Source organism: Sinocyclocheilus anshuiensis, unplaced genomic scaffold, assembly GCF_001515605.1.
Source record: "Sinocyclocheilus anshuiensis isolate Anshui unplaced genomic scaffold, SAMN03320099.WGS_v1.1 scaffold1836, whole genome shotgun sequence".
Lineage (NCBI taxonomy): Eukaryota > Metazoa > Chordata > Actinopteri > Cypriniformes > Cyprinidae > Sinocyclocheilus > Sinocyclocheilus anshuiensis.
In genome coordinates this window covers 8017-14710 of record NW_015555949.1, presented here as the reverse complement: position 1 = coordinate 14710, position 6694 = coordinate 8017, and positions in this window count along the sequence as shown.

Here is a 6694-nt window from a genome sequence, read left to right as displayed (position 1 = left end):
CGCATCTGCGCCGCCGCGCGCTCAATCCACTCAGCGTGCTTTGTTTATCAGCTCGCGCACATCAGCTATACAGGCGTTAACACTGAATGTTTAACATTATATTCACTGCATACATATACTTTCTAGACATCCTTAATCTATAATAACTCCATTCTGCTGTCTGTTGTTGGTGTTTCTTTGTCTGAATATGGCACTGATTACATGCTGTGTGGTATCGGCATTTGGTATCGGGGCATTTTAACGAGTACGAGTACGAGTACGAGTACGAGTACAGAAGCTCAGTATCGGTGCATCCCTACTTTGGACACATTCACTCCTGCTTTGTAATGTAAGACACATGCATTTTCTGTAAAGCTGCTTTGAAACAATGTGTATTGTGAAAAGCACTATACAAATAAATTTGAATTGAATTGAATGAATTGAAATAGTTACACTACTTATTACATTTTAAATAGGGGAACTTCGAATCTGTAACCTATTACATTTCCAAAGTAACCTTGCCAACACTGGTTAGGTTTAACATTGAGTGTGCATGATACAAGGTTAGTAGGGAGGACAACTACATGTCAGCTGAACTAGAGGACATGGACTGTCAAGAAGCATCAGTATCTCCTTACACACCCATGAAGGTCAAAAAATATAAGTTTGAAACTGTTCATTTAAGGTTCAAACGGATGTGTCCACTTGTGAAAGTGGACACAAAAAGTGACAAACTGAAAGTTCCAAGAACTCACCGTGCTCTCAACTTTTTGCAATACTTTGCTCAGATGTAATTACAAAACTGACTATCATCCTTAGTCTGTCAGTTCAGCAACTCTGGACAAACACACAGCTATAACAACGTTTAGGGAAAGAAACACAGGAGCATCAGCTTAACCCATGGCTGATACTGGGATTTCCTGAAACACTTTTGTAATATTAAAAGAGGTCCTGATGAACTCATCCTGAATGTCTTTTATCTTTGTCTGGAAAGTACGTCATTCTGTGTCAAATCAACCAAATTTCAGAAACTTCCCCGGCTCAAATTTTAGATTTTTTTCTGAAGAAAGATAGTGATGAAAGCTAAAACACTAAATGTCACAGATCTATATTTACAGAGTATCCACTATTTTTTAGAGATGGGGTCAAAATACAAATTTCCCCTGAGATTCAGAGCCAAATTACAGAAAGATGGCAGCATCATTATGTTATTTTTACACAGGGATTGGTGGGTCTATTAATAAAATCTGATGACATTAGCAATCTTTGTTGCATTATATGCTAATGGCGATTATTCAAAACTGGGAAACCGCACTTTTTAAGTTTTAATGCCGGTTCTCAGTTGAAAAATGTCATTTTGACCACCCTCTACAAAATAGTGGATTATTCAGTAAATATACATCCATTACATTTAATATTTTGGCTTTCCTCTTCATTTATATATTTCTTTCACCAGAACTCACCTCTGGTTGAGTTGACACGGAATGACCCTACTGTTATTTGAAGTGGTCTATTACTTTTTCTAAGTGATTGGACCATAAAATTCCCATAGATTTACACTGAAGGGGGAATTGCAAGCAGGTTCCTTTTAGGCCAGTAATACCTTAGCAACCATCCAGACCACCCTAAAATTGGCAACTGGATTACAACAAATGAAAAACCAATTTACTCACCTTAGCAAATGCATAGCAACACCCTGGCAACCACCCAGCACACCTTAGAAACCACATTACAACACCATGAAAACCACCTACACTCTTAAAAATAAAGGTGCTTCAAAAGGTTCTTCAAGTGATGCCATAGAAGAACCATTTTTGGTTCCACAAAGAACCATTCAGTCAAAGGTTCTTTAAAGAACCATTTCTTTCTTACCTTTTTGTAATCTGAAGAACCTTCTTTCACCACAGAGAACCTTTTGTGAAACAGAAAGGTTCTTCAGATGTTAAAGGTTCTTTATGGAACCATTTAGAAAAAAAAGGTTCTTCTATGGCATCGTGAAGCACCTTTATTTTTAAGAGTGTAGAGTATCCTAGCAATGCCTAGCAAACATCTAAATCACAGCAACAAACTAAAAAAACACCACTGTACAGCAACACCAAGGAAACACTTACCTTAACATCATGGCAGTAAGCTCTTGAGTGGTCAAACGACACATTTTCTTCAAATTAGGTTATTTTTATGTGACTCACTGTGGTAATTGTTGCTCTATAGCACATTTACAATGGTCATAAATACAGTAACTGGCACATTAGCTTTACCTCTGTTTTATGTTAAGTGTATTCAGTAGTTTGAATACTGACTCAGTTTGTGTTACACTGGCTCATAAGACAGTCTTCTTGGGATCTATACTGACATCTACTGGTGTGGATGCAATATTAGGCAAAAGCTAAAATTTTAAATTTGTCACTGTAGAAATGTGCTTTTTGCAGTGACCTGTTACTTTATTCTGTGAGGAAAAGTGTCCAATAAAGGTTTTACAGATATAAAATAAGTAATATTTGGCATGGCATATGAACTCAATGTAAAATAATACAATAATGCTTTTAATAGGCTATTGATGTAGTATGACCTCATGTGATTGTTCTTGATTTTATTTTTCCAAAAAATGAGTGAATAAATATTGAATACAGCTTTAACTTTGTCTAAATAAGTCTACTTTTATACTTTAATTGTTTGAAAATACCTAACAGCTCTTTGAATTTTATTTGCATTTCCAATTATGAAATGTCCCATGCTAGAGGTACTGTAGCACCGTTTCTGACCCAACAATGCTGGTAATCTTGTGACTGTGATGTAATAGTTTGACAAATGCAGCACTTGTTTATTTTTCTCATTCGGATTCCTCAATGACATCATGGCCAAAGAGAGGCCAAGGAAATGTACTGGGAGCGCATGAGTTGTCTCATTCAAATGACACTGCATCTGTTTTCTGTGATACAAGTGAAGAGAAATTAACTGTTTTATTTTATTTCATTTCAAAATAAACAACAGAACAAAATAATTAAATAGTAATATAATAATAAAATGGAGTATATATATATATATATATATATATAAAGATTTGTGCATTTGGGAAAAAGAGAGGTGCTTGCCTACACACAACTCAATGCTACACTCTCAGGAAAAAAGGTACCCTTTCAAAAGGTACACATTTGCAGCTTATTTACCCCTAAACGTTGCATATGAGTACCTTAAATCTACATATTAGTACCTAAAAGTGTAATACTTATACCTTTTGAAAAGACTTTGTTCACTCCTGCAGTGTAAATCAGAGGGATTTCTTGGTTGTTTTATCGTCCGCCAGAAATAAGTAGGCCCTAATCCATTCCAATCAAATCAGTCATAAATATTACATCCCATTACTTTAAAAATAATAACAACTTCTCCTCCACAAGTCGGTCAGTAAATGATACAAAGAAATTCCTAAGCAAAATAAACACAGACCACCCTAAAATTGGCAACTGGATTACAACAAATGAAAAACCAATTTACTCACCTTAGCAAATGCATAGCAACACCCTGGCAACCACCCAGCACACCTTAGAAACCACATTACAACACCATGAAACCATTACAAATTTTATTTTTTATTTTTTAGCTTTTGCATGTGTGCAAAAGGGTTTGTTTGCTTGTTCTCATTGTCATGTTTCCTGTCAATTTGGAAGCACAATGAAGCTTTTGTGGTCACTGTCAGATGTCTAGGCCACATGTGCACAGATACAAATGTTGGAAACACCACCATTTGCAATATTAACAAAAGAGTGTGACCTTTTGTCCTTTTATATAATGGTTTATGTCAATTACTTCTGCATTTGTGTGTACATCTGTCCTCATCTGTGTGTCAAAGATAAGTTTGGATGTTTTGTAACTCATTGTTACAAGGCAGTGTTAAGTCAGTTTTGCTTGGGCAGCTGTAGTTATGACAACTGTACATCTTATAGAAATAACCTGTTAAGTCATGCACATTTTGATCTTTAAGCATGGCTAATAAAGTGCACGCTCACCTGAGATCTGACTGTTCAGGACTCCAGGGACAGTTGTTGGATGGCATTCAGGGCTTGGTTTAGGTTTACTGATGCACACTCACCCCTATGAGGCTGTACAGGGGAAAAAAAGGAACTAAACCAAGCCCCATCTAGTGAATGTGAGAAGTCTCACGTCCACCTGAAAGTCTCTCCTCCTCACCCATCTCTCACTCCGCCCAGCTTGTTCTTCCTCCGCTGTTCAAACCGTAGCAATTTAGGGAGAACTGGCCGATGTCTGGTACAAATGAGACGCAGACATCACCTAATTTTATTTATTTTATTCTATGGCATCGTGAAGCACCTTTATTTTTAAGAGTGTAGAGTATCCTAGCAATGCCTAGCAAACATCTAAATCACAGCAACAAACTAAAAAAACACCACTGTACAGCAACACCAAGGAAACACTTACCTTAACATCATGGCAGTAAGCTCTTGAGTGGTCAAACGACACATTTTCTTCAAATTAGGTTATTTTTATGTGACTCACTGTGGTAATTGTTGCTCTATAGCACATTTACAATGGTCATAAATACAGTAACTGGCACATTAGCTTTACCTCTGTTTTATGTTAAGTGTATTCAGTAGTTTGAATACTGACTCAGTTTGTGTTACACTGGCTCATAAGACAGTCTTCTTGGGATCTATACTGACATCTACTGGTGTGGATGCAATATTAGGCAAAAGCTAAAATTTTAAATTTGTCACTGTAGAAATGTGCTTTTTGCAGTGACCTGTTACTTTATTCTGTGAGGAAAAGTGTCCAATAAAGGTTTTACAGATATAAAATAAGTAATATTTGGCATGGCATATGAACTCAATGTAAAATAATACAATAATGCTTTTAATAGGCTATTGATGTAGTATGACCTCATGTGATTGTTCTTGATTTTATTTTTCCAAAAAATGAGTGAATAAATATTGAATACAGCTTTAACTTTGTCTAAATAAGTCTACTTTTATACTTTAATTGTTTGAAAATACCTAACAGCTCTTTGAATTTTATTTGCATTTCCAATTATGAAATGTCCCATGCTAGAGGTACTGTAGCACCGTTTCTGACCCAACAATGCTGGTAATCTTGTGACTGTGATGTAATAGTTTGACAAATGCAGCACTTGTTTATTTTTCTCATTCGGATTCCTCAATGACATCATGGCCAAAGAGAGGCCAAGGAAATGTACTGGGAGCGCATGAGTTGTCTCATTCAAATGACACTGCATCTGTTTTCTGTGATACAAGTGAAGAGAAATTAACTGTTTTATTTTATTTCATTTCAAAATAAACAACAGAACAAAATAATTAAATAGTAATATAATAATAAAATGGAGTATATATATATATTTCTTGGTTGTTTTATCGTCCGCCAGAAATAAGTAGGCCCTAATCCATTCCAATCAAATCAGTCATAAATATTACATCCCATTACTTTAAAAATAATAACAACTTCTCCTCCACAAGTCGGTCAGTAAATGATACAAAGAAATTCCTAAGCAAAATAAACACCATTACAAATTTTATTTTTTATTTTTTAGCTTTTGCATGTGTGCACGGGTTTGTTTGCTTGTTCTCATTGTCATGTTTCCTGTCAATTTGGAAGCACAATGAAGCTTTTGTGGTCACTGTCAGATGTCTAGGCCACATGTGCACAGATACAAATGTTGGAAACACCACCATTTGCAATATTAACAAAAGAGTGTGACCTTTTGTCCTTTTATATAATGGTTTATGTCAATTACTTCTGCATTTGTGTGTACATCTGTCCTCATCTGTGTGTCAAAGATAAGTTTGGATGTTTTGTAACTCATTGTTACAAGGCAGTGTTAAGTCAGTTTTGCTTGGGCAGCTGTAGTTATGACAACTGTACATCTTATAGAAATAACCTGTTAAGTCATGCACATTTTGATCTTTAAGCATGGCTAATAAAGTGCACGCTCACCTGAGATCTGACTGTTCAGGACTCCAGGGACAGTTGTTGGATGGCATTCAGGGCTTGGTTTAGGTTTACTGATGCACACTCACCCCTATGAGGCTGTACAGGGGAAAAAAAGGAACTAAACCAAGCCCCATCTAGTGAATGTGAGAAGTCTCACGTCCACCTGAAAGTCTCTCCTCCTCACCCATCTCTCACTCCGCCCAGCTTGTTCTTCCTCCGCTGTTCAAACCGTAGCAATTTAGGGAGAACTGGCCGATGTCTGGTACAAATGAGACGCAGACATCACCTAATTTTATTTATTTTATTTTTTTTATCTGCACTGTAAAGAAATAAAGAAACATAACAAACCTTAGTGTAATACTTTATAAGTGAAAGCAAACTATTTACTGTACTAGAGTGTAAATAGAGTTTTCAGTGATGCTGACCTATGAAATTCATCTCAGAGGTTTCTCTTTAAATTTATTTTAATGTGAACTGAAATGTTTGAGATTGTGTTGAAATATTGATAGCATAAAAAATTAAGTTATATCATTAAATACATTTGATAGCATAGTTCATGACATGGTTGAAAAGACACATGGTCAATATAAGTTCAATATTATATTATATTATATTATAAAACAATATATTAAACAATATTCTCTATTAATGTTCCATATATGAATTGTGTGTGGATGTGTGTGTGCATGTGTATGTGTGTATAGATAGGTAGATAGATAGATAGATAGATAGACAGACAGACAGACAGACAGACAGA